The following is a 24,962-nucleotide window of genomic DNA, read 5'->3' on the forward strand; positions in this document are numbered from 1 at the left end:
TTCAGATCCTGTCTTGCTTTTCTTTCAGTAATGGACTTTGAAACAGGAGTCATAAACCAGATACCCCTACCCCCAGTTGCTTTTGGTCAGGTTGTTTGCCACACAAAAGGCATGAATCCATGGCAGGCACTCAGACTGGAAGTGATACTGAAGCCTTGCTCTCTTCTGTTTGGTCAAGGCCTCCTCCACAGCCATCAGTGAATGTCATCCAGAGTTCCACTGGTGAAGAGTGAATGAACCAAAGTGATCCAAATAGCTGCGTGAGGAGCCGTGCAGTCAGACTGGTGGCCGTACGCGCACATACCATGAAGAGTGGCAGAGGAGATCTCCGTGGGGACAGTGGGAGAAGGGAACTTCTGAAAGTACAAGGAGGGCCAGCCAGCTCAGATTGGCACTGCACAGGGAAAAGCTTGCTTCAGCAACACAAGCTCTCAAGGGAGATGCTGTCTTAAGGAGTGGGCGTGCTGAGAATTTAAGTTGTATGTGTAATTGACTGTCTTAGTCTCTCTGGGCTGCTATAACAGAGTAACACCAGCTAGTAATACATCCTTAGTTCTTGACACTGCAATCCAAAGATCAAGGAGCTAGAATATTTGGGACCCAGTGAGGACCCAAGTTCTAGCTCCAAGATGCCATCTTTCTCCTCTATGAGGTGGTTCTCAACCTGGGGGTCATGATGCCTTTGACAAACCTCTATCTCCAAAAACATCTACATTAAAAGTCATAACAGTGTAAATTTATAATTATGAAGTAGCAACAAAATTAATTTTATGGTTAGCAGTAATCACCACAACATGAACTGAATAAAAGGTCACAGCGTTAAAGAGTTGAGAACCAGTGCTCTTAGGGATGAGAACTCTCTCTGGGGCTTTCTACTAGAGGGCACTCATTTTGCTCAAGAGGCTATGTACCCATGACGCCATCCCCTCCCAAGACCCCAGGGATCAGACTTCAACTTGTGACACTTTGGTGGGCCACAGACATGCAATTTCCCCATGTTGGCATGACCCTGTTTTCAAGTTCACATGTATATTAGTCCTAGTACAACCACAGAAATGCTGCCAATTAACTCGGTGGTCCTTATTCCATCTGATGACAATCCATCCTGCCAACATAGGCTGTTGGCTGACTCATAAGGATAAAAGAGCTGAAGATAAAGGACCTGTGGGGTGCCTGTCTTGCCTTCTTTCTCCCAGCCTCATTTTCACAGAAGATACTGGTCTTTACAAGCAATCATGGGAGGAAGAGGAGACCTGTGATGCTCTCTGGTGGCTCTGTTACTTTCTGTGTTGGAAGCATGGTCTGGTTGGAAAGAAAAGCAAGGCCACTAGAATAAGTTGTGAGGGCAAGATAATAGTGTAGGCTCATTTTGCACTAGTGGTCACTGAGGTTCTGAGCTCTTGGAACACCATAAGCCCCTCTACTGGAGGCTAGGAGAGAAGACCTGAAGCTGGACATGGGTTAGTACACCTTCTCTTTTGATTAGTTCTTGTAACAATTTTGTTGGTTGGTTTTTATGCAAAGTGTTTTTCAGTTCTTGGCTTCCTGCTGGGTCTTGGAGATTTTGTTGCAAGGTCTCAGGTAACACTAGCTGTCTCTGGAAAGCCAAATTATGATTCATCCAACATTGACTAATACTTAAGTCCTCCACTTGTTCCTACTGTTCCAAAAGAAACCACAAATGTTTTTCAGTCCAGCTGCCTCCCAGCCAGCAGGGCCTGTTAACTGCAGTAAATGTGCAGATGTAATCATATGGCTTCAGCTCTTAGCATCTTGACCTTGGCTTTGGGGAATTTCCCCATCAAGATGCTCATATCAATTTCAAGGCCCTTAAGAGTAGCTTTTGGTTGGAAGCTGAAATACAAAACACCAGAAAGTCCTCCCCATCCGCAAGCCATTCTGTCTTAGTTAAAGTTACTATAGCTGTGATGAAATGCCATGATCAGGGGAAGAGTTTCTTAGGTTCATATTTCATCATCACTGTTTATCATTGGAGGAAGTCAGGGCAGAAACTCAAGCAGGTCAGGAACCTGGAGGCAGGAGCTGATGTAGAGGCCACGGAGGGGTGCTGCTTACTGGCTTGCTCCCCGTGGTTTGATTAGCCTGCTTTCTTATAGAACCCAGGACTAGCAGGCCAGGGATGACCTTACCCACAATGGCCTAGACCATCCTCCATCAGTAATTAAGAAAATGCTCTATAGCCAAATCTTATGGAGGTATTTTCTCTACTGAATTCTCCTTTGTTTTTAGATAACTCTAGCTTGGGTCAACTTGATGTAAAACTATCCAGCAAATATCCTGAACAAGCAGAAGAGCATGGGGAAATCTAGAAACTATGTTTCCAAAAAGTTCCATTGTAGTGAGACACTCTCAAGCTGAATATGTGTAAATACTTGCAAGTCTCTGTTTCCCACCACTGCCTTCTTGCCTTAAAGAAAGAGATGGATGGAGATTTTTCTTAGACTTTTACTACTGTGAACTAGGATGAGGGTCTCAAAGCCCATACCCACAATGGCACATTTCCCCCAACAAGGTCACACCTACTCCAACAAGGCCACATTTCCTAATAGTGCCACTTCCTGGGCCAAGCATATTCAAACCACCACATCCATCTTCAACCTTTCTTTACTGGGGTTCAAACACAAGCTGTGGTGACCCAGGCGGCTCATAGCAGTCTTGATTAGTTTTCTTTACTCTTACTCTAAATTGGTCAGTATGCCCCCTTTGTTCATGTCCTAATTACATTTCTTATTGCTATGATCAAATAGTTGACAGGAAGCAATTTAAGTAAAGAATGGTTCGTTTTGGCTAACAGGTCTAGGAAGATAGAGCACAGCAGGGCGGGACAGCTCACACACAGGAAGTGAGAGAAGTGAACAGGAAGTAGAGCTGGGATATAAACCTTGCTTGGCTCATGCCCTCCATGACTCACTTCCTCTGACAAGGTCACATAACTGTCCCCAATATTCCACAACCTTTCCAAACAGCATTTTCAGTTGGGGACCAGGAATTAGAACCTATGAGGGAGCCTATGGACAATATTTCAAATTCAACCACAACAATGTCTCTATTTAGTCTCTGATCAAAGCAAGTCCTAGCAAGGCAGAGGCTATTCACAATGGGAACAGCTGTTGCTAATTTGTTGCATTTCAAAATTACACAGAATGAAGGGTAAGATAGTGGGGGAGACCATAGGATCCCTCAATCTATGAAAAGATAGATTTCCATATCCGTGGCTCACACCCACATTCGCAGGTGTATGCAAATTGCCTTTGCAAATAGCTGTGAAGGAAAGCATCTTTCTGCTCTTCTCAGGGAAAGACCCTTGTAGAAACTGATCAAAAAGGTAAATGAACAGCGGTGTTCAGACATTTCTCTCTAACTGCTCCTGAATCCTAGTATCTTCTGTATCGTCAATACTGAAAATCTCCCGGTCTCTGTTGTAAAGTCAGTGAGGGGCTGAGCAGAGGATCTTGGCATTAGCTTTCTTGTGTCTTAAGGACTAAATAAACCCATGTAATTTGAGCACTGATTGGCTCATATTACAATACAAAGGATAGGTGTTCTGCCAGCATGAGTAAACCCCAGTAATCACAGATTTCATAAATCAAGCAGATAATTTCCCTCATTTTAGGTCTCTCAGCATCGTAGGAACCTTTGCCAGTAACAATTCATTAAATAAATTATCTCTGTGCTAACTTGCTCATTATGATCATTCATCAGGGGAAGATGGGTTGAGCACTGGAGAGGAAGACAATGCAGAGCATCCAAGAAATGCTTGTCCTGAGGTCAGAGGTCATGGGTAGATAAATGGGTGACTGTGGTATGCCACCCCTGCCTTCACCCTGGGAAGATTCAGATGAACTCTGTGATAGCAAGTCAGATGATAGTTGAGGAAAATGAGAACACCCTCTCAGAGATCTTGGCCGAAATGGTCTGAGCTACCCTCAGAGAGTCACATTCATACTTGCAGGGGTCGGGCTTTTCAAAGCTCTAATCACTCAAGGGCTCACTCCAGACACATTCCCAAGGCGACAGAAACAAGCCATCTAAACTGGTCACAGTCAATCAGCCTGTTCCTTTACCTTCTGGCAAAAAAAGAAAGAAAAACAGAACAAAAGGCATGAAGGAGACTACTGGAGGCCAAATAGGAAGTGTGTCCCCTGCACAGTCGCCAGTGACTCAAGAGGGAGGAAGTGGTCCACCAGAGTCCAAAGTGAATGGAAACGCCTTCTAGAGAATGGAGGGAAGAATATTTACAATCCTGAGTAAATGTTAATGGCAAGATGGTGGGTTTACTGAGATGAGGTCTTCCTTCTGTGGACCTGATAGATTTCTAAGGTACAGAACCCCGGGGAAGAAGCAGCTTCCTTTAGTGAAATTTCAAGAAGGATGGAGGCGGGGCCCACTCAAGCAGGTCATGTATCTACCACCTGCCCCTCGTACCTCCCCTCGTTCGTTTTCGCATGAAGACCCTCCCTATTTTCTCAGCCTTCACCCTAAGAACGGCAGACTTAATTAACATTGACCCGACCCTTTGTGATGTCCTTTTTATCCCATTTATGCAAGCCTAATAAAACGCAATGGTTCTTTGATTGCATTAAGAAAGCACTTTCGCCGGGCAGTGGTGGCGCACGCCTTTAATCCTAGCACTTGGGAGGCAGAGGCAGGTGGATTTCTGAGTTCGAGGCCAGCCTGGTCTACAGAGTGAGTTCCAGGACAGCCAGAGCTACACAGAGAAACCCTGTCTCGAAACAAACAAAAAAAAAAGAATGCATTTTTCAGTTAAGAAAATGGCACCATGGAGGAAGAATCCTTTTCAAAGGGAGGTCACTTAACGTGGTCGTCTCAGAATAGCATATGAGAGCTTAAAATAAAGCAAGCCCATAATCATCAGTAACAAGATACAAAACAATTAGCTGGTGCTTTACCAAGCGATAGTCACAGCAAGCTGCTAGGGTAGAAAACTCGCGAGGATAATTGATTTAAGGAAATGTAACTGTCAACAAGTAGAACTGTGTGATTACTTTGCCTGGACTTCCAGCTGAGGACCAATTTACATCAACAAACTCATTATTATTATTCTTTTTTTTTTTTTGTTCAGTCCTTAACAAGTTTATCTATTAATTCATGGGCATGCTCAAACCTGCTAAATGGAAATTCTGTAAAGCATAAATATTGATCTGTGTTTCAAAGGCAGCAAACACTGGGGACTGAGGATAGAGATGGTGTGGAAGTCCAATTGCACACATGTTCCCAGAGCCAGGGTTGCTATGCAGCACAAGGCCAGCCTGGCCTGGAGAGACTCATCACTTGGAGGTTCTTAGGGTAATACTGTCCCAGTGTGGGGTTGAAAAGAAGCTACCTGGTCCCATCCCTATCCTCACTACATGTAGATCAGATGGTAAATTAAAAAACTGACTGTGTGGGTGTTTCCAGAAAGTTCGTTCTTAGTCCCAGATGCACAAAAGAAATAGAGTTCCATCCAAAGCTGGGCCTGTGTGTTCTGAGGGTATCCATTCCCTAGCACTGCGTGTGTTCTCAGACAAAAAGACCAAAGTATTGTCTTTGTGTGTACATGTGTGTACATGTATGTGTGCATACACGTGTGTGTGTGTATGTACTTCAAAATAACTGTCAATGTAAACAACACATTTGTTACCCCAAAGGGAATAACATATAGCATGTTCTGGAGCCAAATATGAGTGACCAAAACCATAGACTCTTGCTTCTACAAACACTATTTTCCAACACAGAGGTGGTCACGTGAGAATTTATTAGTTTCAGAACAAAGACAGTGAAAAACCAAAGTAGTTTACCAAATGCATTGGTGGCACAACAAGCAGGTAGATCATAGAGGAAGAGTTCTGTTATGGGCTCCAGAAAGTATCCTACACATTCTTAGGGCAGGGTGGTAGAGCCGCTACTGGTCTGTTGAGAACACACTATAAACTTTGATGGTCACAATGGTATTGGGTCAGGCACAGGAAGGGCAATGGATTGTTCTCAGATGGATAGAAAGTAGCTCAAGTAATTTGGCCTTACTCTGCAATGCTTAAACTCCCCATAATCTCAAAGTTCAGTCATTTGGCCTTATGAAATCTTTAACATGGGTGAAGTCTTTTCTTCTTCCTTGGAACTTTAGTTCACATAATCAGTGGTTAAAATGAAAAAAATTGGGTATAATCTTGTGGCTTGTATATGCTTGGCCCAGAGAGTAGCATTTTTAGGAGGTGTGGCCTGGGTGGAGTAGGTATGTCGCTGTGGGTGTGGGCTTTAAGACCCTCATCCTAGCTCCTTGGAAGCCAGTCTTCTCCTGTTTGCCTTTGGAATAAGATGTAGAACTCTCAGTTCCTCATACACCAGGCCTGCCTTGATGCTGCCATGCTCCCACCATGATGATAACAGACTGAACCTCTGAACCTGTAAGCCAGCCCCCATTAAATCTTGTCCTTATAACAGTTACCTTGGTCATGGTGTCTGAGGTAAGACCCAGGCCTGTGTCACGTGCTGACAGTCTGGCACAGTGTGATACTACAGTGTGATTGTATGACACGATTTCTTTTTAGTTCCTGCTGAGGAAAAACTCACAGTTTAATTAACAGAATGGATAGAATGTGTAGGTTCTTTCTTTAGAATCCTTTGTAATTTTTATATTTAAAGCACCAAACTCAATGTAAACTTTATGGTATTTTGTTTTATGTTATGTTCTAGGATGTTCTCTCAGGAGAGGAAAAAAACCAACATTTGCATTAAACTTTGCTACTTGGAGTTGAATGGAAGACTCATAACAGTAAAACTGTGAAATACAACATGGCTTCTCTTGAAAGAACTTCTTTCAAAAACTATAACAAATACTATTTTATGATCCTCCCATAATATCTGTTTCTCTTGTTTCTTGCTCCAGCAGCTACTTAAAAATTCCTGTGTAGTTTTCATATCCATCTATATTTAATATATATATATATTTAATTGTATGTATCAACAATGTATAGAACTATTTTCTATGCTTTTTTATTTTTGTAGCCTTATGTATTCCAGTTTTGCATTCAGAAAAAGAAGATGCTTGTTCTGACTGTGAAAAAAAGGGTCATTAATGTGCTGTGTTCCTTGGACATAGATAGTATTTTTTCCCAAGTCCTTAATCTGTGGATGTCTATAATGTTAACATGAAACTGAGTGTGTCATTATGTACATGTTCTCTAATTGATCAATCTTGGTGATATGTGACCACCACATGAGTGAAAGGGAGGTAATTTTACAAACTATATAAAATGAAACATATTCTTGGCTATACACTGGTTCTGCAGAGACGTGGTAGCATTTTTATGTATTGAGCTAAGTATACATTTTATAATTAATTTTACTTTAAATTTTTAATGTGGTTGATACAACTTTGGATTACACCTGTGCTTCATATTATCCTTCCCATGGACAGTGGCATTAGACAGTGTTAACCCTTGAGCCCTACTTCTTTCTCTGCATTCTGGGTACCGCTCTCTGTCTTACCTTCCCCTTGAGTTATGTCGCCTGTACAGATGGTTGCTCATGTGTTGTGCATTTGGACAGTCCATAACACTGCTGGGTTCATCCCCTCCATCCTTCGTCACAGGAACTAGACCATCTATGGCTGGCAGGAGTGGCCACCACAAATCCTAGAAGTGGTGCTGGGTGTGACTGTATCAGGCTTGCGGTTAGTAATTGCTTGTTTATTAAAAGGAGCATGCTAAGGGAATTCATGGGTTTAATTCCAATAGTATTTTAACTAACAGTTATTACAATCTGTAGTTTTAATTAAGTCTACTGCACTTGTGTGCAGGCCCCCACTCAGGAGAGATTGTGTGAGAAGGAACAGAGAAATGATGGCTTCTGTTTACTGGTGGGAGGTGTCTGGTGCGACCCCAATACCTACCACAGCAATTGGAAATTAGCCACGTATTGCTTCATGCTGTGCTCATTAATTATGGTCTTTCTGGGCATTCTTATAAGGAGCCAGAGCCCCTTCCACTTACTTTCTCAGTGTCTGGGTTGTGTCTTGGGGAAACAACAACAGAATGTTATTTGGAGCACCAGTCTTAAATTAAATATTGAATTTGCTCTGTCTTTATTTTAAAATGTGTTTACTTTTAACTAAATGTTACACTCTTTAAAATAATCACAATTTTTAAAAAATGTAGTTACTTTGAAGCTAATGCATGTTTTAAGTCCCCGTCTCTCAGTTTATTTAACATTGAACCTTAGGACATTCCCTGTGAAGGTTTTTTTGTTCCTTTAACTACCTCTTGGGAATCTTGCTCAGCATTATGTTTGTTTATATTCTGAAAGCAATATCTTTTGTGACATGCATTACAGACTTAAAGAAATAAAGCTTATTTAATGAATGTAAAACTATAAAAACTATTTATATGGGGAAAAGGATTAAGCACAGGAGACCAGGCCCTGGAGCACCACACACACTTGGCATGCCTCTGTTAAATTTTAGCATTGCAGACATCTTAATAGAAAATTATGTTTTACTAAAGTAGATATGCAATTGCCAGCATTTTCATGTAGATCTGATATTTTTCTCTTCTTATGATCCAAATTTATTATACAAATCCTTTTTTAAAAATATATGTAAAATAAGGATAGATGACCCCCACTCTGTATTAGTCTCTTTTCCACTCTTGTGACAAAATGTCATGATAATAGCTGCTTACGGGTAAAAAGTTTTCTTTGTGTTGGCTCACAATTAAATTCATAATTCAAGGGTGTGGTTAACCATGGCTGGGAATCAAGGAGGTAGGAGCTTAGAACAGTTGGTACTATTGTATCTGCAGTTCTGGGATCAGAGAGAGGAGTAAATGTGCACAGTTCGCTTTTTCTTTTTAATATAGTTCAGGATCCCAATCTAGGGAATGCCATCACCCATCGTAGGTGGGGCAGCTCTTCTCATCTCAATTAACTTATTTGAGAGAGTTTCCCACAAACATATCCAGAAGCCTGTCTGGAAAAAGACACCTATAAATCCACAAAGAAGTCACTATTTTTCCAAAGCAAAATGCAATTATTGTTATTTGTTTATGCTATTTGTTATGACTCTGTGCAAATCACCTTTGCCTGTCCACTTGACAGCCTAGAGCTGCTTGGGAAGGGTCTCAATTAAGGGGTTGCCCAGATCAGATTGGCCTGCAGATGTACCTGTAGGGAATTCCACTGTGGGTGGCACCATTCCCTGGGTATGGGGGTGGCGGGGATCCTGGGCTATAGCTAGCTAAGTAGGAAACTTGACAACCCAGGAAGAAGTATTCATCCATAATTCTGCCTCAAGTTTCCACAAACTTGAAAATTTGCATGAAATAAATTCCTAGGATAATATAATTGAGCAAGGCGAAAAGAAATGATTTTAAAATATAATTCTGAATGCAAGGATTAAGCTGAATGTGTAACTGAAAGCCTTCCACAGAGCCTGTCCTAATCTCAGCTATATTCAAAGTGTCCCATGGATCTTAAGCAATAAAATAAGCCCAACAATGAAGGGCAAAGGTCACTTATTAGAGTTAATAAAAGAAGTTAATATTTCTGGATATTATATCAATGTAGAAAAGTCCATGTTATGTGCATACCTACAAGATTTCAATTTTAAAAATGATATGTTTTGAAATGCCATTCAAAATTAAATGGCTAGATTTCCATCCAATGAAATGGTTTCAAAGGAAAACAATGAAAATTATATTTAAAAAACATTAAAATAACCTGAATAGGTACAGGAACATGGAACATTCAGACATTTGAAGCTCCATCATGACCAGATGTCAGTTCTGTAGACATGGGTAGACTTGGAGTTTGTTCATTAAGTATACAGCTTGGATGTAGCCATGATCTGTGTGCAGGCGCAGGCTATGGTGACATCCTGTGAGCATGGCCAACGCTTTTGCAGAGTGAACTGGCTTTTTATGAGATACCTGCACAGGAAATTTGGTGGAATGTCATGGGGTGCAAGAAGGGAGAATCACAGTTGGTGAGCACGGGGCTTCTGGGTTTGAAAGTCGTCACTCTGGCTAGCAGCTCTGTTTGCCTGCTGCCCTAGTCAATATGAAGGCAAGGCCCTTTCTGCGCCACTCTAATATCTTTTAAGGTATCATGTTGGCATTTCAGATGGAGGAAATGGAGGTATTGGGAGGTGTCTGCTGCAGGACCACCTATGGCACTCTGGACCCCCAATTCTTAACCACCATACACTGCTGGATCGTCTTGGTTAATACTCTTAAATATTCTTTATCTTCAACCACAGCAAGGCATAAAACTCCTTCTGTGGTTTAAGGATTTCTGTCCCAGTGCATCTGAGAAGCAGGCATTGGTATGATACCTCCTAAGCTGGTGGACACCTTACAACCTCCAGCCTTCTGCCATCTCCCCTCTCATAGGAGCAGACTCTTAGCCCTTAGTTTTTTTCATGAGGATCAGTGACATAAAAACAAATCAAGCCAAATGAAAGGGAGTCTTTTCATAATGACATTTTAGGCTGGACTGGCCCAGTTCACAGTTTTCCTCCTGTTTCTGCCAAATTTGAGATTTTGGTGCAGCCCGTCAGTCACCAACAGCTGCATATCGAAGCTCAGCCCAGAGACATTTACTGTATGTCGTGGAAAGCTGATGGGAAGCAGAGCAATGCTTGGGCTTATTGTATAAAGTGATTGAAAATGACCTTTGGGGAATCTCAAACAGGGTTCCACACAATTGGAAATCTCCTTGCTGCTTTAGGTCATCACGGATTCTTTTTGAGACATTTCTGGGTCTGATCCAGGAAGGAATACAAGGCAGAAGACAAAGTCACAGTAATCATGGAAGGTCAAAGGAACAGTTCCCAGGCTCTTAAAATAGAGACAATTATTTCTCTAATCATTGTTTTTATCAAATGTTAAAATCAGGGATTCTTTAACTTATTTCAGCTGGGACCTCATTTCCTAGTCCCCAAAGAAAATGCAAAGAAAAGCTATTGTGGAAATTTAAAAGCAACATGAAATTTGATACTAAACTACCCCAATGTTGGAATCAACCTGCTTACATTGTCTACCGCAATTCTCATTTATTATATACCAACATATAACTGACAAGAGAAGTTTACCGCCTCTTGGCATGGAAAATACATTTGTGGCAGAAATAGTATTCTTTACAATGTTGACGGCAGGAGGTTTCTCAGGGTTCGCTACAATAAACACATTACTCACATGATACTTCCAGATACTTGACTAAGTGAATAACAGCTTTCTGTCCACTTCACACATAAGACTTTTGAAGGACCAAGATGCTAAGATGTAAGCATCAGTTAGTAAAGTGTTTGGTCAAAGATAAGGAGTCAGGAGCCTCTCTCATCAGTACCTGGTGCACGTGTAGCTTAACTTATACACCTTATGTATGTGAAGAGTTCAGAGACCAGACGGGCTAGGATTTTTGATATGTGGGTGATTTGGAGACAAACTGCAAACATCTCCATTATAGGCAAAAGCAGGCCATAGCCCCTACTTTATTCAAGCTTCCTAGGAGCTTGAAGATAAGAAAAGTAATTTTATTGAAGTCAAAGCTATTTTCTGACAGATGATCTGGCAACACATAGAGGTGTTATATATAAACCTAGCAGCTCCTGCTAGAGGTTGGTACTTAAGGCCATAGGAAAAGGACTTCTGAATTACATTTCCAGTCATAGGTAATGACGGAAAATTAGTCACAAGAGTCAAATTTTAGAGACAAAGAACTATTTTTCTCACTGGACTTAGGCTATCAAGGAAAAGTGTTTGTCATCTGTTGATGACTTAGAGAAAGTGTAGGCATGTGGCACACCTAATAAAGAATAATCACTTTTGTGCCCTTGCAGAGCAGCAGGGGTCAATTGCGGATAGAGTGGGCAATGCTTGAAAGTTGAGAAATTATTGCCATTAAAATGGATCCTGCCTTAGTGTGGGAGCCTGCTCAGCCCTGTGTGTGTGAGGACTTGAGCTGTACACCCAACCCAGGTGAAAAAGGCTGGCCATGGTGCTGCACATTGTAATCCCAGTGCTGGGGTGTCAGAGACAGGAAGATCTCAGAAATTCACAGTCCACCCAGCCTACCCTAACCAGAGAGCTTCAGTCCCATGCAAGACCCCATCTCAACAGACAACGTGGATGATGGCTAAGGTTGTCCTCTGGACTCCACATGAACGTGTGCTGCACCCGCATGGATGTACACAAGTAATACCAAGTAGCAGTAAAGCTGAAGGAAGAGATGAGATAATGTCTGGAGCATTTTGGGGAGTTCCTAGCTCTGAATGCTAAGGCTCATTTGGCCTGGCTTGAAAAATCATACCAGACACACACGAGGAAGGAAAGCAGCTGCCCCCTACAACCTAAGCTCTTTCCCTGGAAGCTTCGGAGGAGGGCATGGGTGAAGGGCAGGGAGACATACCTGGAGATTAGGGCTGCAGGCTGTAAGAGTGCTGTACCACTTCCCGGTTTGAAGTGAAGCACATTTGTTTTGTAAAGTGTAGAACTGCTTTCATTTGGAAACATTTTGGAATTATCCTTAGATTCAGTTTCAATGGTGCTCACAATTTTATCATTTCTCTCAGCTGCCTCAAATTTATCTTCATTTCTCAGCTTTCCTAGTACAATATTTTGTTGTATATAATCATATATATGTATATATAATCATATATGTATATAATCATATATATAATCATATGTGTGTATATAATCATATGTATGTATTAATCATGTATATAATCACATATATATGATCACATGTATATCATATTTATGTTCTGTTTCCATAAAGACATTGAGTACAAATAAAATTAGAGATAAATGATAAATGATAGTTTCTTGGATAGAAAAATCCAAGACAAATGAATATTTTTCATTTCTACATGTCAAATCTCACTGTGGGTGCTACAAGGAGCCATTGCTCAGTCTCCCCCCAGCCTTAATTGCAGGGAGTTTTACTTTGACTTGAAAATCTCTTGACTTTGTGCCCTGGGATCCTGTGGAATTACCTCTGCTTCCCTCAAGCCATCAGCCTTGCCTGGCCATTCTTAATTGCTCCATCCTTTAAAGGGCACTTAGGAAGAACCACACTGAAAAAATTGATATTCTGAATTCACATTCCAAGAATAACTTTAAAACAATATACACTTCAATCCAAGTTAATTATGATTTTTCACCATAGCAGGTCTTAAACCATGAATGAATAATTATATTCAATTCTAAGTTGAATAATACTATTCTAAGGTCTCACAAATCACACCAAAAGGGACACTTCCAAATAGCTCATTCCAAGGGCATGTGACATTATTATGGAATTCATCTTCTGAAGGAAAATTAAGTTACATCATATAAAACTTCATGTTAAAATACAAGCTCTTGTAAAACCTATTAAGGTTACAATATTGTTCAGTGCTTCTTCTTGTGTCTTTAGCAAGGATTTTATTCCAAGGCAGAATTAGCTCATATTTCTATTACACTTAATTGGTCCAAATCCTGGCATAATAAATTCATGAAAAGTCTTAGGCTTTCCAAAACGCTCCACGATCAAAATCAGTTCATCTGCCTCTGCTCAAGTCAGCTCAACATTTTCTGTTATCTATGTTATTTTATTTTTTTGGGCCTTTTCCCTGATAAAGCATTTTAATTTTAAATGCTGTCGTGTTTGGCTTTTACTTATGCAAAAATAAGATTCCACACAGTTCTGTTAAAGTTTTACAAAATGTCATGGAGATAACATCCCTAGAAATTTCATGTTAAAATAATGAGATATTTTTGATTGTTCCTGTGCATTAAGACTTAAGTTCTCCCACTTGGTGGGTGCCTGAGGTGGTGGTTTGTGTCTCTGGCACTGCCTTGATACCTGATGTTGCTTTTATGTGATCCCCTGTTTCTGCCCCCAAATACCTGATTTTAATGATTTACCATGGTGCCTGGAGCCTGGCAACTTTTGCAGGTCTAGCCATCTCTATAAACATGTCTGAAGACAGCTAAATAGATGTCGTAAATAAACATGCAATATTCAACAGTATTGCCAATAGAAATCTATTACTTCCATTTGTATTAGAGATGTAGAAAGCTGGGCTGGAGAGATGGCTCAGTGGGTAAGAACACTGACTGCTCTTCCGAAGGTCCTCAGTTCAGATCCCAGCAACCACATGGTGGCTCACAACCACCCGTAATGAAATTGGACGTCCTCTTCTGGTTCGTCTGAAGTCACTTACAGTGAAGCGGGGCAAGGTCAGAGCGAGCAGGGCCAGGCCAGCAGAGGCCTGAGTTCATTTCCCAGCAGCCACACACATGATGGCTCATGGCCATCTGTACAGCTACAGTGTACTGATATACATAAAATGAATAAAATAAATCTTTAGAGATGTAGAAAGCTGATGTCTTAGTCAGGGTTTCTATTCCTGCACAAATATCATCACCAAGAAGCAAATTTGGGGAGGAAAGGGTTTATTCAGCTTACACTTCCCACATTGCTGTTCATCACCAAAGGAAGTCAGGACCGGAACTCAAGCAGGTCAGGAAACAGGAGCTGATGTAGAGGTCATGGAGAGATGTTCCTTACTGGCTTGCTTCCCCTGGCTTGCTCAGCTTGCTTTCTTATATAACCCAAGACTACCAGCCCAGGGATGGCACCACCCACAATGGGCTCTACCCCCTTGATCACTAATTGAGAAAATGCCTTACAGCTGGAACTCATGGAGGCACTTCCCCAACTGAAGCTCCTTTCTCTGTGATAACTCCAGCTTGTGTCAAGATGACACACAAAACCAGCCAGTACAGCTGATTTTTTCCAAGGTCCTAGAAATCAGTGGCGAGGGTTCAGACTTCAAACCATCCATGTATGTCAAACTAATAGACACCCTGCCCCTGCCTGGCCCCTGCTATCCAAGCTCAGGAGGGCAATGTCCTTTGCCCATTCTCCACTAAAGATCTTGGTCATGTTCTTCAGGAGTCTCACCTTCAGAGAGACTCTGGGATGACAGCACATTGGAGGCACAAGGAGAGCTATTCTCTGTGAGTTAGACCTCATGAGTTTAGTGTGCAGGTGGCCCACAGCCTCAGATGCTGAGTCTGATACCCATGACGAAAGGGGCAGATGGGAGATGGGTACATATGAATTCTGATCCAGCTAAAAGGCAAGTAAGAGCAAAGTTGACTTGGGAACAGCAGTGGGTGTCTAAGGAGGGTGAGTAAAGTGCTCATACCAGAAAGAAGGTTCCTAAGCAAAGAAGGGCTGAGGAAGCACCAAAGAACACCACACACATGAAACACAGTGGAATCATAGAGAGCTGTGTTTCCTCCTCTCTCAGAACCCGTTATGACTCACAGGATGAAGAAAGCAGTTATAGCCATTCAGGAAGAAGACAGACAGCTCCCTCCACAAGGAGAATGCAAAGGCTGCCCACACCGCTGTGCTAGGACACACTTCAAGGCTGCCCCACAGAGTGGGGATGAAAGATCACGAAATGGTATATTTTCATCTCAAGGAAAGGCCATAGGAAATGTCTCCACGGAAATACACGGTGCCTGAAATACTCGATAAAAATTTCACTCCCCAGCAAATTTTGGAAGAAAACCCCAGGCAACCAACTGAAAATGTAAAAATCGAAAACACAAGAATGGAGAATTCAATGAAGAGTAGGAGAGGGTGTCTTTTCCCTTTGAAGGGTCAATGGATGATGAGAGAGAAAGCAGCCATGACTAAAAGAGAAAACCTTGCTTCGTCAGGAAACACTGCAAGACAGAAGGTCTCCTACCATTCTGAAACAGGTTAGACATAATTGGAAACATTTGTTAAAATTCACCTCTTTGTTTACTTTGTGTTAAGTTCAAGGGAATATAAGGAAGCATGCTCAGTCAGTAGGTTTTTCTTTCACTTTACTGTGTTTCCTAATGGGCACATCTCACTGCTAAAAACATCTGTTTATAGTTACTTTATGTTGCTGTAATAAAAAAATGCAACCAAAGTGACTTATGGAAGAAAAAGTTTGTTTTAGTTCCAGAGTGGGGAGTCTATCATGGTGGGGCGGCATGGCACCAAGCAGCTGGAGCAGGAATCTGAGGGAGCTGACAGATTACATCTTCAATTACAAAGATAAAGAGCAGGGAGTCAGGAGCCAGGGAGAGAGCAGGAGAAACTGGAAATGGGGTGGGGCTATAAACTCTGAAAGCCCACCCCTAGTGAGGTTCTTTCTCCAGCGAGGCTCCACCCCCTTAAAAATTCCAAATGCTCCCCAGACAGCTCCAGCAACTGGGAATCAAGTGTTCACATTCTTGGGCTTATGGGGGATATTTCTCATTCAAACCACGAGAGCATGTGTGCACAGATTGCCCAGACTGGAGAAATTCTAAAACGGAACTAGTTTGTATGACAAAGCTGCTGGCGAACTGCCCTGTGGAAGCTCCTCGACCCACAGTGCAAGGTCTGCCATTTGCCACAAAGGACCACTAGTGCTTCTGCTCCATTCTGTCAACGTCGCTTCCTTCCCTTGGTCTAGTGCTTTCTGGTGTGACTCTGCGTGGGCTTTAGTGTGGCTTCCTTCTACAGCTTAGTGTTTATTTTCATTCCTATACTGTGCCTCTTGCTACAGGTGTTCACTCCACAGTGTCTAGCCCACTCTATGGCTGCTGGCCAGTGGCTTATTTTGTGGGGTGACAAGAGTGTGGCTATGAGCCTCTGCACTTCAAGGAGTAGAAGTGTAACTGCAGAGTTGTCGGGGAGAGCATGATGCAAGATATGACTGTCTAACTGACTATGTGCAGAATTCCTGCCACTCTACTTCCTCACCAACCCTGATTAGGTATACAGTGGTGTCACATTATGGCTTTTAAGTAGAATTTAAATACCTACTGATAAAGTTGAGCACATTTCCATTGGGTATTTGTATGCTGTATGTTTTATTTTGAAAAGTGACTATTGAGAATGTTTTTTTTAAATAGGATTGTATGTGCTTTTAAAAAATTGATTTCTAGGAGTTATTTACATATTATGGATACATGTCTCATTTCAAACATGTGTTATGAATCAGAGCTCCAAACACTAAGCCATGAGTTGTCTTGTTACCACTTAAATGGTCTCCTATGACCAGAAGAACCTTCTTAATTTTAAATAGAACTATGACTCAACTCACTTATTTTTCTTTTCTTATTATTACATATTTATGTACCTTTTACATATTTATCCTAGTCCAAGAATATGAGGACCTCTATCAGTTTTATTGTTTGCCTTACCCAATTAGATCTGAGATCTGTTACAGACTGATCTCCGTGAACAGTATTCAAACACATCTGTTTTCCGTGAGGGCAACCCGTCAACCCAGCACCATGCTGAAGAGGTAAGCATTTTGCATCTTGTAACATAAAGTGCCTTGTTTTAAACCAGCCGCCTGTATGAGGTCTGTTTGTAGGCTGCTCTTTCACCCAATCACTTGGATCACTTTGTGTGTCTGTGTCTTTCCTTAGTAAGTTGGATTCTTCCTGAATTTCTCCTGTTCATTGCACAAATACAAGCTTGTAGGGAGCAAGGAACTTTTTTTTTTCTTTCTTTTTTCTTTTTTCTTTTTTTTTTTTTTTTTTTTTTTTTTTTTTTTTTTTTTTTTTTTGACTCTGAGGAGGAATGGCACTGAAGTTTGTGAGTGTTTTGTACAATATCGGAAAGTTCAAATACTAGCGGCTTAAGAGATATTGCTAGTTTTAACTCTATGAATCTAGGGATCAGGTCAGAATTGAGAAAGCTAAAATGGCATGAACAGCTGCATCCATCCATCTGGTTATCATGTGCGTGTGCTACCTGAGAAAATGACAGGTGTCAGCAGAGGAGGGGCTCCTGGCTGACCCTCACCTGGGCAAGCTTCCTCGTGAGGTCTCAGGCGGTTGGTTCCTGCTGCTGCTCAGCAGATGAATAAGTGTCTTTGTGAGGGGCGATGAGGAGAAGTACACATTCTTTGGTTAAATTGTATCAATAGTCTTCTGGTTTAGAATACAGAGAAGAGCGGAGCCAGAGCAGCCAGAGCTTGTGTAGTAAAAGCCAGAAACTTGGCTGACCTCTCACCATGCCCCCATCACCTCCCTCCCTGTTTCAGTCTCAGAGACCCTGACACTATTTTACACAATTCTACCTATAATTCTAACTTCCCTTTAAATACTTATGTCAGTGTCATGCACAGGCAGAAGTCTTACTTGTCACTGACTTTGTGTGACTCATGTAATAGGCATCAGGGAGGGAGGGACAGGGTCGAACTTTTCTCCATGAAGTTTAAAACACTAAGAAGGATGGAGAGCATCTTACAGAGTTTTCCTTATATACGGATTTAGGAAGCAGTGTGTGTTGTGTTCCCCCCACGCACATGGCAAACAGGATAAGAACTAGGCTGGGAGGAAGCCTCACTTCTGGTAGAAGGAGCAGCTGGTGTTAGGGGGGGTGGCAGCCTGTAAGGGCTTGGGCAGAGCACAGGATGGAAGCTGGTCTTTCCAGGATGGCCATCCACGGAACAAGGCAGGGTATAGTGGACCTACAGCTACAGCCCAGGCCTGTTATAAAGGAAGAAGAAGGGAAAGAGGGTCTCTGAAAGGGCTTCATGTCCATTGTTGGGCAATACTGGGCGGTGATTCTCGGTGCAATGTCTGGGGTGGAATAGTCCTGCCCTTTTCTAGAGGTGCTAAGGGACCTCTTAAACTCCTTCTCAGTGACTCAGGAGAGGGCAACCCACTCAGAAAAGCACATTTTAAGCCACTCCTCCTACGGAGTTCCAGTCTGATCTATGAGCATTTGTAAAAAGTCACGCAGGCCGGCTCCAGGTGTCCAGCCTTCTAGTGGGCCAGAAAGGGAAGATCCTAAATGCCTGTGGCGCCAGCGAAGACTTCAGTAGTGGGAGAAGTTTAGCTGGGTCCCCAGTTTCCCTTTGTGTATTTTCAGGGAACTGGTAGCTTCCACGACATTTATATACTGTGGCTTTGTATGAGGTTAACCTGGGGTATACTCAGTCTCCAAACTGCCTTTCTCTCTTTTTTTTTTTTTCCGAGACAGGGTTTCTCTGTCTATCCTGGACCAGACTGGCCTGGAACTCAGAAATCCGCCTGCCTGTGCCTCCCAAGTGCTGGGACTAAAGGTGTGCGCCACCACTGCCTGGCTAGCTTTGTCTTTCTAAGGTCACCATCCCCACTCTCCTATCAGTTAAGAACAACCCCATTCAGACATCTGTCCATTCTCTTGGCCTACCACTTTAGAGGATCCGGAGGCAGCTCAGCCATGCATACATCCCATAGTCTAGAGAGCAGGAAGGTAAGCTGTTTGCCCAGCAGTCAGTCAGCATAGCTGGAAAGGCTAAGTAGGCAAAGGAGGCATGATGGAGGTCAGAGACTTAAGTTGGCGCCAGGAACGGGGGACAAAGGGTCTGTACTCCTTCCCCTCACAGGACAGGATGGCCACTGGTGCCAAATTGCCCACCAGTGTGTAGATGGCAGCCAATTCCTGTTTTCTTCATAATAGGGATGTTTGTCTTTTAGAAACACTTTTGAGTTCCATGGATGGGGTTTCCAGGGCATGAGAATTGCCAGTGCTGGAAAAGGCATTAAAAAGAAAGAAAAGAAAAAAAGAAAGCCGCAAAACAGTTTCTTTCTTTGCAGGCACTAAGAAGCTGAGTGCTCCCAGCCTAAGGCTGCCTTTGTTTCTGCTCAGAGATTGTCTTTGATCCAAGCCAAGTGAACAAAAGCTCATTATCTTACCTTTAAATAGAGGGATTTTTAGCAGAAACATTGAAGGGTTAGAGGGAGGGGAAGGGGTTCCTCTCAGGATGCCCCCAAAGGTCCCAAGACTCCTAGCCACCAAGGAAGATCATGAGAAAGAGCACACAGGCCCCACGAGTGGCTTCTGCAAATGCTGAAGACATTCTTTGTAACTGTTTGTAGTTATAGTGATTAAACAGCTCTGTCAGTCCATTTGCAAGCAGGACACCAGTGTCTTCACTCAAGACTTCCTGTGTGCGGCATGTATGTCACCCAGACAGATTTCTGTAGGTAATTTTTTCAGCTGTCTACACCAGATGCCCAGTTTTCTCTCAGGACAGTGCCTCTGTCCATGGCCTCCAAACCTTTATAAATCAGAGAAAGGCAGTTCTGGAGAAAGGCAGGATGGAATGGCCATGGTCCGCTCCAGAGGACCTTCCTAGGTTTTCATAGAACTCACAGTATGTCCTCATTTCCTTATTGAAAACTCCTAAAGAAAGTACCCTTTTATAGTGTTGGAAAAGCACTTTTATTTGTGCTTTTGGCTTTTCAAAGTACAGTGCCTCCTCATAATATAATTATAAAACGTAATTATAATCTTTCAGATACAAAGATGCCTTATTAGAGTGCACCCATGCACAGACACATACACACACATAGATACAGACATACAGATAGGTAGACACAAACATAGATACATATACATAGATGCAGGCATAGATCAATACACACTTACAGGCACAGACACACACATATACACAAACATATATGCATAAACACAGATATGTATGCATATAGGCACAGACAGAAAGACAGACAGACACAAACATGTACATACATGAACCCACACACAAATTTGTCTTACAGGCCATATTTGAAAATTAAGAAGTTTAATAATTTCTGACCATTTATTGGGGGATAATCATCTAGGGACAATACTCTCTGGTTTAAATGTGCCCTCTCTTTTCTTCTATATAGGACCTATTAAGGGAGCCATTAGAATTCTAATTTCATTGGATAGGACATTGAAACTACAGTTCACATGTGTGACCCTAGCACTGGGGCAGCAGACAGGAGGATTCCTGAAGCTTGCTGGCCAGTGTGTCTAACTGAATCATTCAAACAGAAAGAGAGAGAGAGAGAGAGAGAGAGAGAGAGAGAGAGAGAGAGAGAGAGAGAGGTTGAGAGAGAGATTGAGAGGGAGAGAGAGAGGGAGAGAGAGGTGAGATCTGGTCTCAAAATATGAGATGGGGAGCAATTGAGGAAGACACCTGATATCAGCTTCTGGTGTCCACATGCCCTTACACACATATAGATGTGCACACACATGAATACACTCTCACACACAGTAAATTGAAAGTAGATGCTAATGCATCCTTCTCAAGCCTGTATACAAAGTGGTAGCTCTGATGTCAAATCCTAGGATGCAAAGCTTACCTGCTGGGTCATAGCACAATATGTGTGGTGAGAAGTAGTCTGTACTTACCCAGGGCCCCATATGGTTCCAGAAGGGAGAGCTGGAGATCCAACATACAGACACAATTTTAAAACTCCATTTCTTTTTACCCCTAATCAGACAACATGGCAACTAAACAAGGCACAGCTTTCTGCACGGAGACTAAATAAGACAATGGAGTGTGAATCACCAACTCATTAAAAGGAAAGGGCTTTTCTGTCCAAATAGAGGCACTGGATCAATTCAAGAGTCCATACTGGATAATAAAGTTGCTTATTGTGAAATTCCAGGCTTTCTGCCAAGAGTGGGTAGAGCCCTCTGAAACATGGCAATGTCAACTTTCAAGCCTGGGTACTTGGTGACAAGATGTAAATGGTGGAAAGAAAAAAAAATATTTCCAACTGACTCAGCAGGTTCTGAGAAAGCTGGGCTGTGAGAGAGACCCTGCCCTGGTGAGCTCAGCTCTTCTGAGCAGTGAACTCTCCTTGGAATAAAGCAGGCGAGGCACTTTTTTTTTTTTTCACTTTCCTGATTCACTATGTACCATTGAACATTTTATGATGCTTTGTTTGTTTTATAGATGAGGCATTAAATTCAAATTACAACTTGAATGAGAAGACTCAGTTCCCCTTTTAGTGTGGGAATTTCTCATTAGCCAGGCTCCCATTTCTTATGTAGATGGATGACCCAGACCTTAATGGTGAGTTGGAAAAGATGAGGTTATTTCTGTTACCCCAAATCTGTTTGTGTCAAAATTGTTTTTTTTTAATCTTGCCTATTTTTCATTGCTTGACAGTTTTAGAAGGGGGCCCAAAAATGTGTGTGTGTGTGTGTGTGTGTGTGTGTGTGTGTGTGTGTATGTGTCTGTACATTTTTCCACCTCTTAGAATTGATAAAGTGTCCCTGTTCAGCCCCAAGCTGTAATTTCATCTTTTATCGTTGATTGCTTGACATTCCAGCAGGGAAATATGTTCTTGTGTTACACAGGGTGTAAATAGGGTTCAAGTTCTCTTGGGAACTTGACTTTCCTTGAAGCTCTGATTGCATTGTTTGTGATGTGCTGCCCTCTTGGCCCCTTGCATGTAGAAAGGGAATCCAACTCATTTATCACCAGTTCAAATGCAAATGAGAGCTTCGGACTTTCTTCCTTTCACCTGTAGATTAGCAGTTTGTAGCCTCTTTTGTATTGTAAATGCCCAGTATATCTTCTCTGGGAAGGGTGCCATACAGCCCCAAAGCTGTCTACCAGTTCTGCACTTCTCTGCATGTGAAGTTCTGATTTGTTGTTTTCTGGGAATATTCTGTAGTTGCTGATTAAAAACTAAAACACAATATTTGAAAAAAAATGTCGTTTGTAAGATGAGTGGCTTAAAATTCTTTTGGTGGGCAACAAAGGGAAAGACTTCTAACTCAACACTGATATTTAAAAATGAGAATTGGCAACATCTTTGAGTGACTCCATGTTCACTTAACATGTGTGATCCTTACAGCATAAGGTACTATTGTGGCTTGTATGTGAAGTGTGCCCCTCAAAGACTCGTATGTTACAGGTGATGAACTTTTGAATGAATGGATCCTAAGGCTCTTACTTCACTCTTGGATGATCTACTAGTAGACTCATAAATTGACAGCATTATTTAGAAGCAGTAGAAAGTAGGGTGTGGAGCCTTGTTGGATAATCCATATTCTGTGTCCCCTTCTCTCTCCCTGGACACCATGAAATGAAGAGCCTACTTTTCTATACACAGCTCCCACTGTGTCCATCTGACTCCTCACAGGCCCACAGCAATGGACCGTAGATTGAAGCTTCAGAAACCATGATATAAAATAGACCCTTCTTCCTTTCAAATTGCTTTCACTGGCATTTTGTCCCAGTAACAGAAAATTGACTCAGACATATTAAATTTCACAGTTAATCCATTTCACATACAACATATTTATTTCATGCCTGAAAATGCTTATTTCCAAAGTAGTCCATCCAATGATGACAATTAATTGTGTCCTTTGTCTTCATTTAACACTTTTAGGGTAAATTTGAGAATAGGTAATACCATGGTGAATGCTTTTGTCTCATAAGTCTAGAGTCCATAGGGTCAGAAGTCATGAAAGAAGGTCACAATGTGTCAGCTAGCCTTGACTGACAATCACATTAAATGTTTCTCACAACCAAAGTGGAATAAGGCATATTTTGTTTTATCTGTCTATTCATCTGTCTGTCACTCCATCCATCTGTTCATCTATCTAGCCATTGATATTTTTTTAGTCCAGCACCTACTTGCAGATGCCTATGACATACCAAGTTCAAGCCTTGGCTATATTGCCCAAAATGATCTGAAATGTGAGACATTAGTACAGTGCCCAGGAAGCCAAGTCCATCTAGACCTTCTGACTCCTTGTTCAAGAAGTTGGGATCCAACTACAGAGCTAGAGGGAAGTGTCCACAGAGACCCATCTCATTTTTAGTACCAAATGAAAACTCAGAGTCTTTTCTAAAACTTCCATATTTATCAATTCCTCAAAGACTCACAGAATTGCCTAGATTCTGTTATATTTTTATAGGAAATTAAAATTTAATTACATTAAAAATTAGTCAGTTGGGAAAGGTATATCAGAGTCGGGGGTGGAGTGTGTGTTATACCTGTGAAATGTCTTGTGTCCACAGGATGTGTGACCTTCAATTGAATTGTGACAATATGAATAGAAGATATTCCTGTTGAAGGATTACTTGTGCAGTACCAAGGGTTTTCCAGAGCTTCATTTTGTGGACATGATTGATGAATTATATGGTTATACTAAAACTCCAGTTCCTCCCTCCATGAATGTTGGACAACATCCATGTAATGCTATGTCATAATAGCAGTCTTTCATTCCCAGTAGTCTGACCAGTTGTGAGTCTCTACAATAATCACTGCCTACTGCAAAAGGAAATAAAGTAGGAGACAAGCAAAGAGTGAAAAGAAGGAAAAAAATTACATCCATATGGAAGCTAAATGCAATAGCAATCTAGAATCATAAACACAAGTGTTTGGAAGATAATTCGGTAGGTATATCACATTCATTTAAAAATCAATAGCAGAGGTTTCTTGAGTGTTGCCTATGATCTTCTTAGACATAGGTCTTTGCCTTGGCTGAGAAGGCATTAAATTCACTCAGAAAGTAGTTTGGGGCACTCTTAACAGTCATACCATTATTGCCCAGCAAGTACGCCTTGCTTGGTATGTTGGTAGGGTAGCATATAGGGTTCACATCTGAGCAAGAATGTCCGTGATACTCTTCCCAATCCTCTTCCAGCCTTATGAAATCCAGGGAGTTATTGTAAAGGTCATGTTTAACTTATTTTATCTATATACTGCCACTACAGCATTCTGTGTCTTTAACACTAGGGTTTTACCAACCAACTTGTTCTGGAATGCACCCAACATTGATGGCAGTATTCTTTATGGTTTGTGGGTCTTCAGAGGCCTCCTTGATGAATAATTCATATGCAAGTAGTCCATCCTCAGCACTGGGATTTTCATTCAATAATCTTATGGCTTTTGTCTTTCCTATATATTTAGGGTGCCTTTGTTTAAACTTTTGAAACTGATATTTTCATTTTTTTTTAATCAGTTGATTTCCCAAGTCTGTATAATACTAAGGATACTATTGTGCAATGAAACGCTTTACAGAGTGTGATTAGGTTATCTAAAAATCCAAAATGATTTATTCCAAGTCAATGCAGTTGGTCTTGAGATTCAGCAGCTAATAAAATATTAGCAAATTACAATATAGCATGA

At 41.6% G+C, this 24,962-nt stretch overlaps 1 long non-coding RNA gene across 2 annotated transcripts in view; it reads left to right on the top strand.

Moving 5' to 3' along the window:
• Positions 1–24,962, top strand: part of LOC116077627 — a 165,528-nt gene that overhangs the window by 27,117 nt on the left and 113,449 nt on the right. The window contains exon 3 of one of the 2 annotated variants that reach the window (XR_004113292.1): positions 179–743. The exons of the other annotated variant lie outside the window; for it this stretch is intronic. This is a non-coding gene — a long non-coding RNA (uncharacterized LOC116077627). Of the gene's footprint in view, positions 1–178; positions 744–24,962 lie in introns of those variants that run through there. 2 annotated transcript variants of the gene reach the window in all.

Source organism: Mastomys coucha, unplaced genomic scaffold (assembly GCF_008632895.1).
Source record: "Mastomys coucha isolate ucsf_1 unplaced genomic scaffold, UCSF_Mcou_1 pScaffold5, whole genome shotgun sequence".
Classification (NCBI taxonomy): Eukaryota; Metazoa; Chordata; class Mammalia; order Rodentia; family Muridae; genus Mastomys; species Mastomys coucha.